The sequence below is a fragment of the Malaclemys terrapin genome, chromosome 10, assembly GCF_027887155.1.
Source record: "Malaclemys terrapin pileata isolate rMalTer1 chromosome 10, rMalTer1.hap1, whole genome shotgun sequence".
In the NCBI taxonomy this organism is placed as follows: domain Eukaryota; kingdom Metazoa; phylum Chordata; order Testudines; family Emydidae; genus Malaclemys; species Malaclemys terrapin.
In genome coordinates, this window is record NC_071514.1 from 82,847,076 (window position 1) to 82,859,774 (window position 12,699).

Genomic DNA, 12,699 nt, shown 5'->3' on the forward strand with positions numbered 1-12,699 from the left:
ATCAGAATTTTGGACACCCCACGGTTCTTGGATCTTAGCCCAAAAATTAGCCTGAGGCCATGTAGGAGTTTGTGGGTCCCCATTTGTGTTCAGCTTCTGAAAACCTCTCTTTCACACTAAAGTTCAAAGGAGCCTGGAACTCCTATCAAAATGTAGACAATGTGGAGTTGTTAAGGTCTTCATCTCCAGACTTAAAAACCTGACACCAGCTAGGTTTGCTTTAGGCCTAATGTCTTGAAAGAAGTATAACTGTAGTAGTAATAGTAGTGAGTTTTGCAGATATGTTTTTGTGTTGGGAAATACACACGGTATGTTTGTTGCGTCTAAATGAGACTTTCCAGCTCAAAGCAAGTCAGCCTGATTCTGGGAACCCATATTCACATGAAATGCCTTTACTCATGCAAGTAATCCTATTGACTTTAATGCAACTGCATATTGAGAATGGACTGCTCAACTGAGGAAGGGTTTATAGGATTGAGTCATTGTTGTAATGCCTCTCGAGGGCCTTGAGACCCTTCTGGCTGAAATATGCTATACAAACCATGCCATTATTCATTATTAGGCTTTGAGCATACAAGATAATCTCCATTTCGAGAAATCAATCTCTCTTTATATATAGTAATGTATAAATAAATTAGAAGAGGGATAAGCATAGACATTGGCACCAAGAACAACCTCAACACGGCTTTAAAGACCACCTTATCTCAAAGTTAAGGCTGTTTGATGCATGTGTGTAATCTCAACTATACTTTAAAGAATGGAAATTTGGGCTCTTAAGAAAGCTGGCTTTTGTAGACTGAAAAGCTTTGAAGTCTTATTTGGCAGTGCCCGAGATCAGATGGGAAAGACGAAGCGAATGTAAAGATCTCTGTGCTGGGCTGAACAAAGATTCAGTACATTCCTGACAAAGAAGATATTCTGGTTTGGGCGTACCTAGGCAGATAAATGAAAACATGATGGCCGTCGTGCAGTCTGTTCCATGGAGTCTTCCCGCTAGTGACAGATGGGAGAAACGCTATTAGAAAAATGACTGGAACGACTATCGCAGATACATAAGGGAGAGGATGGGAATTAACTGAAACGGGAGGTCCCTGGTGGTTTTCCTACTGACTCTGGAAAAGTGGCATTAACAACGAAGTCTGAAATCCAAGCGGATGCTAGTGCACTGGCTCCCAGATTGTGGAAGGGAAAAGGGGGAAGTAGCATCTATAAAATACCTACCGTAAACTAGCAATGAATTTGTAACTAATTGTGCATAAGCTCTGTTGGAATGTCAGCATCCTGGAGCTAAATACTCCAGAGCTGCAGGAGGGTCACTGCAGCAGCCCCCGCAGGGCATAGGGGCCCCATCTGGTCAGGTCCAGGCTGAAATGCTGTTCTCCTGTTTACGGTCCAGCTTTTGTGCTGTGTAGTGTGACGTATGAGCTACCTTATGCTGTACTCAGATCTCTGTGGCGGCAATAACTTAAACCTCCTGGGGACTCATGAAATCTCCCCCGCTTTACTGTGGCTCATCTGTGTAGTGTCACAGATTACCCTCCCCTACTTTCTGTTTGAGAGACCTGCTCCGTCCTCCTCCAGGAAACTCACCCTTCTGCTCCCCTCCTCCAAGCTCCCATAGCATACGAAAGTGGGGCAGGTTGTGGGAAAGGTGGCAGTTGGACACTGATTCATAACCCTTGGAACTAAGGGACCCAGTCACACGGCTCTGCATGGGGGCCTCAGATTTGCTTGAACTGACCCTGATGACTCTTGACTGTCAGAGGTGGTGACCTTTGTTGCAAATATCAATGATTTGCGCACTAGAGCTTTCCCTCATCACCTTGTGATTTAGGAACTCGTAACAAGATGCAAAAATGAAACTGGAGTGTAACTATTTACATTTGTTTCACTCCAAAACCTAGTCCAGTTCTGACCTGTACAAATCAAGATTTTTTTTTCCAAGTTGGGGAGGGAAGGCCGTAGCAAAATGGGACATGGGATTGGAAGTTTCTTAAGTGGATGGTATTTTTGTTTTAATCAGGTTTAATAGCAGACTGCCTGTTTTTTTTGCGTTCTCGCCTCTCTTTTCAAAAGCTTGTAACAAAACTTCTCTCTGCTCGAAGTGTGTTCTGTGACTTCCTGCTGAGAAAATTCCTGTGTAAAGAAACCTTTGAAATGAATCAAGAGGGAGGTGGTTCACAGGTCAGTCAGTTGGTGCAAATAGATTTGAATTTGGGAGCAGAGACCGAAGTTATTTGTTAAATTTCCATCAACCCACACATGGACCTTGAGAAATTTCTTTTTCTCATAAAACTAAAGTGATGCAGAGTGGTTACTTTCTGTCGCCAGCATCCACGACTGCCAGGAACACACGAATGGCTGTCAAATCAGTTAAAGATGTGAAGAAAACTTGGAATCATTTGTCTGTATAATGAGACGCTAGACATTTGAGAGAGTGGGGGTAACCAGAGAGCAAACCAAAGAAACACACACATGTATACGTGTGCTTGCCAATTGGGAATTTTGAATCAAGTTTGGTGTTTTCTTTCCAAGATCTGGACATGAATTTTTTTTATTTTTTTTGCTGGGCCTGGCATTCGCTAGCCAACCCCATATAGGAAGCAAGTGTAAAAACAATTACCGCCCTTTAAATTCTGCAATATTCAACAGTTTTCCTGTGCCAGGTTAGACTGGGCAAACCTGTTCAGATAAAACAGTAGCCATGTAGTATCTTTACCCGCTGCTCAAACCAAACGCAAAAGGAGCCTGTTTGGAATTTTAAAAAGAAATCCATTAACTATTCTGTCCCTGACTATTTTCCCTCTAACTTGCAGGTACTCACTGCACGTTATTGTGCTAGCAGAGTATGAAGAACAGTAAATTACCGCATGCAAGTTTTGTTCAGGTCAGAGTCATTGAGAGAGAGAGAGAGAGAGAGATCATTGAGAGCTTGTTCTCACAAGATTTCTAGCCATCCAAACCTCTCACTCTTTTGCAGTTCTGCCATCATTTATTTAACTGCAACCTTGCCTTTCCCCCAGTTACCTTTTCCTTTGTATCACTGGTTTTGTTTGAAGGGACAGTGTGGTAAAGGCAGCTAGCACCCTCCACAGTCTTCCATTTAGCACCCTTCCCCTTGAAAAATCTTGCATCTTGACAGCCTTTCTTTTGGCCAATGAGGAAATTGGGGCCCACAGAAAGAAAAATCTGAACACCTTTTAATTTCCAGTTAAAATGATTATGTAAAAAAAAAACCTGTTTAAAATGGTAGCTTAGAATACGGATACGAGGACCAGTCTTGCGTGCTCCTCCTAGCCAAAGCTGCGCAGTCACTGGGAATTTAGCCAGAGGAAGGGCTGTAGAACCAAGACCCGTGCTGGACAAATGCTATCCACAATTAATAAAGCTCAGTTTGGAAAAAAAAAGTGAGTTTGAAACCCTCTGCTGTTCAAAATAGCTGTGGATATAGAAAATACCAGGCTGTTCATTGCATTGCTTTAGCACTATTTCATTGGAAGTTGGCTGAGGTGAAGTTTTTCAAAAACCGACTAGAGCAAGAGTGGCCAAACCATGGCTCACTTTACAGTTAAAGTGCTTCTGCCCTGCAGAGGGGTGGTGGGACTAGTGGCTTTTTCCCAGCAGGGTGGGGGGGTCCCATGGGGGCACCTGCAGGAACTCCGGGCTTCAGCAGGAGCGGGGCTGGAGCCCCGAGGCCCAACGGGGGCCTCCCGCGGGGCAGAAGCCCCATGCCCCGACAGGTGTGCCCGGGCTCTTGAACTTCTGAAGTCTGTCGTATGCAGCTCGGAGGGTCAGTAATTTTGGCCACGCCTTGACTAGAGCGTCTCATGAGGCACATAGTCCGTCCCCGCTCCACAAAGGAGCCAAAGGGAGAGCCCAACCCCCATTTATTTTGAAAGTCTCTGCTGCCACTCTCCATTAATTTGACTGGGAGTTCTCTCGGAATCTCTTAGATGGCTTTGAGAAGATAAGACTCTCAGGCGTAGCAGGTATCCTGGGGACGGGGGCTTTGAACAGGTTCAATAATGAAATACAGTCTACAGCACTAGAGTGCGATTTTTTTAGAATAGATTCAGGTATGGGTAGCAAGCATTTGGGAAATAGGGATGAAGGCTCCCAAACGGCTATAAATATCCATCCAAGTTTTATTACAAATTAAATTTCCTGTACTATCCTTTATAAACATAGAATGATAACTATTTTAGTAGCTGACCAGCATGGTTTACCCATTAGTCTGGTGCAGGCAGCCACGGTCTAAGTTATTAAAATTTAGTAAGTGCAATAACATGGTGCTGATTGACCTTTAATGAAATTCTTTGGCGCGGCATAACTGTCCCATGACATCAAAGGTTCCAGTCTCTTGAGGCGCTGAGTGTCTCCTGCAAGGTGAGCTGATGGGAGCTGAGAGCATTTAGCATCTAGCAGGATTGGGCGTTGTTGCCTAATCTGCTAGTCCTTTAACTGGTCAAATGCAGTCTGCATGTTTCATGACTCTGTGGCTGCGTGGTGAGAGTTTTCTTGCTGCAGAGAACTTCAGTGTGACTAGTATGTTATGTAGGCCCCTCCAGCCATTACTCTGTAGCGGCCAATAATGTATTCCTTATGTTGGAGGGATGCAATTGGAAAATCAAAATATTTCTAAGGAAAAATAGTATTTCCATTGCAGCATGGGGAGGGATTGAGCATAGGCTGTAAGAGGCCAAATCCACTCCTGGATTTGACAAGGCGGAACTCTGTAGAGCCAGCCTGTTAAGTCTTACCCGGTAGGGTCCCCGGGGGGCAATTCAGCAGCCAGACTCCTGGAATGTAAGGATCCCCTGCCCATGCTCCTTTTCTCTAGCCAGACCCTTTGCAAAGTCTAGGAGTGGTTTCGGAGCAGTTTCAGTGGCTCCATGACGTCGGAGGGTTCCCCTGTGCAGAAGGTATTCTCTAGTGGTTGGGTTAAGGTGGTTTTGGAGCTCTAACGTACGTCGTTCAATATATCCCATGCAGCTGTGTCACTATGGAGTATGGGAGGCTAGAACAATGGGAAACCAATGAAAAGTAAATGCCAAGAAGTGCTTTAGCAGAGACGTTACTTTCTCTCTCTGGCTTCCTGGAAAAGGTTCATCAGCTAGACTTGCAATCAGCGTTTGGCTACAATAAAGCCCTGCAAAGTATATGTTTGGGTATGTGTATATTTACTGCCTACATCATCCTGCTGCAAAATGTAAAGAGACTATAAATCAGGGGTTTCTGAAGGCTTATTAAACCTGTTAGAGGTATGCCCCCAGAAAGATTGATAGCAGAGATGCATAAGTTGTCACAAAGGTTCCAATAAAAATTCCTCCAATATAACGCTGTCCTCGGGAGCCAAAAAATCTTACCGCGTTATAGGTGAAACCGCGTTATATCGAACTTGCTTTGATCCGCTGGAGTGCGCAGCCCCGCTCCCCCCTCCCCCCCAGAGCGCTGCTTTACCGCGTTATATCGAACTTGCTTTGATCCGCTGGAGTGCGCAGCCCCGCTCCCCCACCCCCAGAGCGCTGCTTTACCGCGTTATATCGAACTTGCTTTGATCCGCTGGAGTGCGCAGCCCCGCTCCCCAACCCCCAGAGCGCTGCTTTACCGCGTTATATCGAACTTGCTTTGATCCGCTGGAGTGCGCAGCCCCGCTTCCCCCCCCCCCCCCCAGAGCGCTGCTTTACCGCGTTATATCGAACTTGCTTTGATCCGCTGGAGTGCGCAGCCCCGCTTCCCCCCCCCCCCCAGAGCGCTGCTTTACCGCGTTATATCGAACTTGCTTTGATCCGCTGGAGTGCGCAGCCCCGCTCCCCCACCCCCAGAGCGCTGCTTTACCGCGTTATATCGAACTTGCTTTGATCCGCTGGAGTGCGCAGCCCCGCTCCCCAACCCCCCCCAGAGCGCTGCTTTACCGCGTTATATCGAACTTGCTTTGATCCGCTGGAGTGCGCAGCCCCGCTCCCCCACCCCCAGAGCGCTGCTTTACCGCGTTATATCGAACTTGCTTTGATCCGCTGGAGTGCGCAGCCCCGCTCCCCCCCCCCCCCCAGAGCGCTGCTTTACCGCGTTATATCCGAATTCATGTTATATCGGGGTAGAGGTGTACATAGCTTCTTTCCTGCTCTGTGCCAGTCTTATTGTATTTCACAGGGGAGATGCTACTGCTTGTACCTGGAATAGGCCCGAAGAAATAATGCTTTATCTCTAGGATTGGAAGGATTAGATTATTTATCGGTAAATGTTGATAACGCTGTACCTACATGAACCGATAATAAAATATTTTCATGGATTACTAATACAAATTTATAGATAGGCAAAGTAAGAAAAAGGTTGCTTGAGAATTTATTAGATTAAAAATCCAGTGATTTAGACTTCTGAATGAGGTTTGTTACAAATAACTTAAACAAATGCTTCTGTCTGAGCGAGAGACTCTCTTCCTGAAGGCACTCAGTGAGGCTTTTTTAACCCTTCAGAGGCCAAGCACAAGATCTTGGAATAGTTCTTAGAACTTTTAGAATAAAAACCTTTGAACAAAAAGATGGAGGGCATTATTATTTGCTTAGTGCCAACAATTTGCTTGCCACTCTGCAGTTCATGAATATAAATACTGTGCCAAACCCCAACACATTACAGTCCAAAGGAAAGACACTCTTTCCTTATGATATCTTGAGGATCTGGCCTTTTTTTATCTGTACAGAATTGCAAATCTCTTTCCTGGGTCCTTATTGTAACTCCGTTTCTCAGGCCTTATAGCTTCCAACTTCTCAAATTCCTGTTATCTGGCCTTTAAAAAGCTTGACAGAGTCCATGGCATGGGAATTACAGGCAAATTGGATCTTATCAGCAAGTTTGTTTCCCATTTTTCATTTAAAATGGAAGTCTAGTTCTGTGAATGCTCTGCTCCTTTCTTATTAATTGTATAATGTATTTTGCCTTATGTGACACATTTGATATAATGCATCGTGAAAAAGTTACATGCTCTCTGATATCGCTGAGTTATCTCAGTTCTGTTTCTCACTGTTATCTAGAGAGTAATAACTCTCCAGTTAGTTTTAAAGAGAGCCCCGAGCAAAATAGATGTTGCCCCTGGAGTGACTTCTTACGTCTTGCTTGTTGATATATAAGTAGCAGGCATCTTAGAGCAAAAGATGGAAAGGTCATTAAAAGAAGGATCTGATCCAAGCAAGTGGAATCAGTGATTGATGATACCTTTAATGTCTCAGTGCCCAAACATATGTACGTTTCCTTCTAGGCTGGGATAATGAGGCTGACAGGCCCTGGAAAGCAAGTTTAACGCGTGAAACCAAAGTTTCCTCCCAGACCATATGTGCACCTGTTCCAGCGCAATCTTTGATTTCTGCTCTAATCCAGGCAGGAGCTGAAACATATGCACAAACGTGGTCTGAATGAAGGTTTCCCATGGGTGGGATTGGAGGATATTATATGTAACAAAAAATTCACGTTAGAATTTCCTCTTTGGTTATTCACCTATTCCTCTAGCTGACCAAGATAAAACGTGCTTGTAAAACCTCATCTTCCAAGCAAGTGGAGTTCCCTTGGGCAGTCTTCAGATTTCTCATCTTGTGATTGACTTTAGGTAATTCACACACAGTCCAGTTTTAAAAAATGACCATACGTGATCAAGTCTATTCTACGAAGCAAGTGTGCTGGATTTCAGCCAAGAGCATTTCCTCGTCTGTGGCTCTGTGCTGTGGGTTCGTGACTGTGGCTTCATGTTATGAAGAGTAATGAGGGAAACCCATGAAGAGCTGGATGGTCAGGATCAGACCCTGAATATTCCTGATATTTACAGGAGGATTAATAAGGGCTACGGTGTGTGGATGAGCGGCCACACCTTCCTACGCGGAATGGGGAGATAGTGCTGAAGGTGGCTAATTTCCCTTGGGCCACACCTGCAGTGAGTCCTCCAGGAAGTGGGGACCTGTGCCATGTGTGTGAGGGGGGAGAACCGAGGGGTCTGCAACCCCCATTGTATCCCTATGAGGACTCATCTAAGACTGAATCTGTTCCCTGTTCCACTGACTCCCTCTAGGCTGCAGAACCTGCTTTTAAGGGAGGCTCGGGGGTAACGGACATCCACACCCCTCACTGGAGCTGTGCTGACAGGGAGCATTTCAGGGGGCCAAAGAGGGGATTGTGGGGGACACTAGGGTGCTGCACAGATATCCCTGGTCTCCAGCAGATCCTTGCTGAGATCTGCATTATCTGGGGTACAAACCCCTGCCTGTTCCTCTTTCCTCTCCAGTGGAAACTCACAGAGTTTTCTTCCCCATCCGGCAGTGTTTTCTGTGGAAGTTTGGGCTTGGGGAGTAGAGCAGAAGGGTTCCTCAGCTGCCAGAGCCTTCACCTGTGGAGCCCCCCCCGTGCCCTCCCCGAGAGAAATTCACTACCCCCACCCCATTCAATTCCCATACTAGGGGACTTTGCAAAGGATCGCTAGTCGAATACCAGGTGAGCTCCACATCAGATGCCACCGTCTCTGAAAGCCTGGCTCAGTTCAACAATCTGATGCAGCACGTCTGGGTGAATCAGAATCAGATGCAATACCTCGGAGGACAGAGAAGCACGTGCCACTTTCATAGCATCGCTCTCCGCCAAGGAGACAGCCTTGGTGGTTAGGATAGTCTGCAGCTTTGGTGTCTGCCTGGGCTCCTCCTTGCTTCCTGATAATCCAGAGAGCTGCACTAAAAAACACTGGTGGCTGGCCAGGAGACTCTGTCCAATCTTGTTTGGCCTAGCTGACCCCACATCCATGCTCTCCAGGCTTGATCACTGTTATGCACCGTACGTAGTTGGATGCTTATGTAGGAGACTAACTTTTGACAACCAAGTCTGGAAATTGTAACCTCAAACACTCCAGTGATGAGCTCAGTACAAATGTTTCGATAGACCATCTCTCTGAGGCTGAAACCAGATGGTCAGCTTTCATAGGGAGTCTTCTTCTGACTTGCAATATGATTTACTTCTTTTAGGGTTTTGTTGGTTTGCTCTTGCTAGCCCTAGTACCATTCCCCTCCTCCCCCAGAGGACAATCTGCTTTCATAATTTCAGGAACATTTGCTTGTTGCAGATCCTCTGATGCTCTTTGTTAGTAGTATGTTTTCCACTCAGTAGTTTTTCTTTTTCTGAAATAGGGAGTGTGGGACCGATTCCTATATTAGTCAAGAAGCAAGGGTGTGAATTGCATTTCCAAGGTTTTTTCCTCCAGTGTATTCTGTTTGCCTACTTTTTCCATACTCTGTTTCAGAACAGGGCTCCAGTAACCACGCATAATTCATCCGCTGCACTTCAAGTGCTCGCACACATGTAAACACTTAAAAACTTTGCGCCAAAACAAATGTTGATGCCCTTAAATCCATGGCAACCTTTCTGTATCAGTCCCTTCAAAGAGCAGATAAGTAACTTGTTCTGTGGTCACTGGGTCCCACGGAATTCCGAACTGAAAGAACGGCGGGGTAGGGTGAAAGTTTTGTTATTTGCTCACCCTGAATTTGCATGTTCATTGTTGTTGATCTCGCCAGAACGTATTAACCACACGCTCGAGCGCTTCCCGTAACCACTCGCCCCCTCTAATGACTTCCTGAAGGAGAGCTGCCAGGGCTGCAGCATGATTGACTAATCATAAAGAAAAACAAAGGAGATAATTTTCTGCTTTAAACCGAAACTCAGCGATGTGTGTTGTAAAGCCCAGTGAGGTTTGTTTGCGCTACATCATATTTTTGATTTCTTAAAACTGAAGTGTCCTAATAGAAAATTTGTTTTTTTAAACTCCTGAAAGCTCAATTTGTTGAAAGCTTCAAAACCTCAGAACAAGTAGTGTATGGAAGAGGGCACCACTCAACTGCTGTCCCACTTCAATGGTTGATAGGCCACAAATGTGAAGCCCCTTTAAACATCAGAACGAACCTGTACCTCACCGTAATACACCGTGGTTTAGCTGAGCATGCATTTATTGTTGATATTACAGTTGCACCTAGAGGACCCAACTGAGATCAGAACCCAGTTGTGATAGGTGCTGTACAAACACATAATAGACAATTCCTGCCTTGAAGAGCTTCCAAGAGAGATGACCCGCTAACGGTAGGAGGTGAAAACATTGGTACAAAAAAGAGAGAGCGTGAATGTGACTAGCCCGAAGTCACAAAGCAGGTGAGCATCTGAACTGGGAGCAGAACTCAGGTCTCCAAAGTCTCAGCCCGATGGGTCTGTAGGAGTCCAGTGGATCATGCTACCTCCCCTGCTTCTCCAACTGAAGAAAGGTGGTTATTTTAGGGTTTGTGTTTGTTTTGTTTTTTAAACAGCGGATACAGATTTTAGAGCGTTGTGTGGTTGAAAAGTGAATTTGGAACTTGGGGATATGAAGTAGTTATGGCTGCATCTTGTTGTTCAGCTTCCAAAATTCGATTCTCAGTTTGCACCACAAAAGCTTTTTTTGGAGAACTAGAAGCCTGGATATTTAAAAGTGAAGTATTCTTTCGTTCTCTATTAAATTGTCAAAAGATATTTAACAACAGCCGGTAGAGGGTCTTCTTCCAGTCCATCTTCCACATCTTTGGTGATTTGGTTAAAAAGAGGATGATAAGCGTTGAAGGACTAGACCAGTGGTTTTCAGTTTTTTCCATGCTGCAACCTCCATTTCCATCCCGGCACTTGGAGGTCCCCCATTTAGCAATAAGAGAGGGACAGGGTGGAAGCAAGCCTGCTGGTAACCTCCAGGTTGAGAACCCCTGGAGCAGTCTGATCTATTTAATCTTTCTAACTGCATGGCTCAGCCACACATAAGCCTAGCAGGTCGGAGGAAGACTTCTGAGTGCTTCGTGTTAGCGAGCTTGCTGGGCTCAGAAAGATAGCGCGGGAACATTTTGCCTTGCAAAACAGGCCGTTCGCTCTCTTTTTGTGCCTTCCTGTGAATAACAACACATTTAGTACTTTCAGGGGCTTCATTAACGTTGGACCTGATTCTCCTCTTGCTTACATTGGTCTCAAACTGGTGTTTAACTCCAGAGATTTTGATGGCATTTCTCCAGATTTATACCAGTATAAGTGAGAGGGGGATCCGGCCCGTTCCCTAAGAAATCCTCCCAACAGCCCTGTGAAGTATGCAGTGTTATGCCATCTAAAACGTTGACAATACCAGCCCTTTGTCTAGGGTAACACTGCAAAGCAAGCAAGCAGTCACCTCTGGGGCGGGGGGAGGAAGTGACTCTTTACTCCTGGAGGATGACTCTGCATTGAGGCTGGGCTCTGTAGCAAGTAGTGTCCAGGCTTTCCTGGTCTGATCATCACATCACGGCCTGAGATGAGTGGGGAGCCAGAAGAGAAAATGAAAGAGAAACATGAGTGATTAGGAGAACCCTCCGCTGGGAGATGATGCAGAAAGACTGATGATGTCTCATTTACATTGCCACGTGCTATAAGGGGCAGGAGTTCTTGCCATATACTGTGCCGTCCACATTCTCATGCTGTGGAATTGGTGTCTGGCTCCAGAGGGTGGATCCCGGTGATGCAGTCATCCTACAACTTTATTTTAAATCCTTGCCTCCGGTGGCTGCTAATCAGGGCCGGCTCCAGCTTTTTTGCTGCCCCAAGCGGCGAAAAGGGGGCGGGGGGGGAGATAAAGCCGCGATCGGCGGCACTTCGGCGGCTGCTTTACCGCGCCGCTTCATTCTTTGGCGGCAATTTGGTGGCCAGTCCTTCTCTCTGAGAGGGACTGAGGGACCCGCCGCCGAAGACCCGGACATGCCGCCCCTTTCCATTGGCTGCCCCAAACATCTGCTTCCTGCGCTGGTGCCTGGAACTGGCCCTGCTGCTAATAAAGTTATGCATGAACTCTTTGAGAAGGTCCTAAGAAGGGCGTTTGTGGAGCAGACCTTACTTTGTATGGCATGCCCTGGTTGGGAGGGGAGGCGCGGTGTTGGTTCCCCCTCCCCCCGAAAGATAGAACATGCAAGAAACTTAAAGTAAAAAAAAAAAAAAAACCAACTTTAAAAGAACCCACCTCCTACGTGATTCCAAAAGGCATTAGCACTTTCTCACTGCGCTTATTGGAGCTTGATTGGCAGCAAGCGCTAGCCTGATCTTAAATATTGCTGGCTTTTTAAAAGCATAATTACTTGATTCACTCTACGTGTTTTATGTTCCTAATATCCCATTAGCGCGGGGCGTAAAGATGGATGCTTCTTAGGAACATGCAGTGGCAACAGAATTTCAGTCCCTTTGTGTGAGCGAGGAGGTTATTAGGAAACAAGTAATAAAAACAGACATTTATGCAATTGATTTGCTTAAGAAGTGCGCCGTGACTTGAAATTTGCATCGTTTTAACTAAAGCTCTCTCTTGCTTTGGCTGCTAAAGCTGAGGAAGATGCAAAATGTTACACTTGTTTTCACTAAAACTAAACTGCTGGGCCTGTAGAGGTGTTGGCCTCTGTTTTGTTCACCCTTCAAAAGTTAACCAAAGGTGCTCGTGACATGCCGAGGGGAGAAGCCTTTTCTTTCTGCACTGCAATCTGTTGCTATGCCGCTGCCTGGTGGTACTGTCTGCTCAGCAAGATCAGGACGATTTTTAAGGCTTGATAAACATATTGGGCCCTGTGCTCTGAAGGATTCACCCCCATGGCAAATCATTATTGTTCCTACCTTGTGTACGCGTCTCCCCGGTGCATTCCATTGACATGG

At 45.9% G+C, this 12,699-nt stretch overlaps 1 protein-coding gene across 2 annotated transcripts in view; it reads left to right on the forward strand.

The window, feature by feature from the left end:
• The window catches only part of LMF1 (lipase maturation factor 1), a 340,789-nt gene that overhangs the window by 110,850 nt on the left and 217,240 nt on the right, over positions 1–12,699 (forward strand). The window lies entirely within an intron of this gene.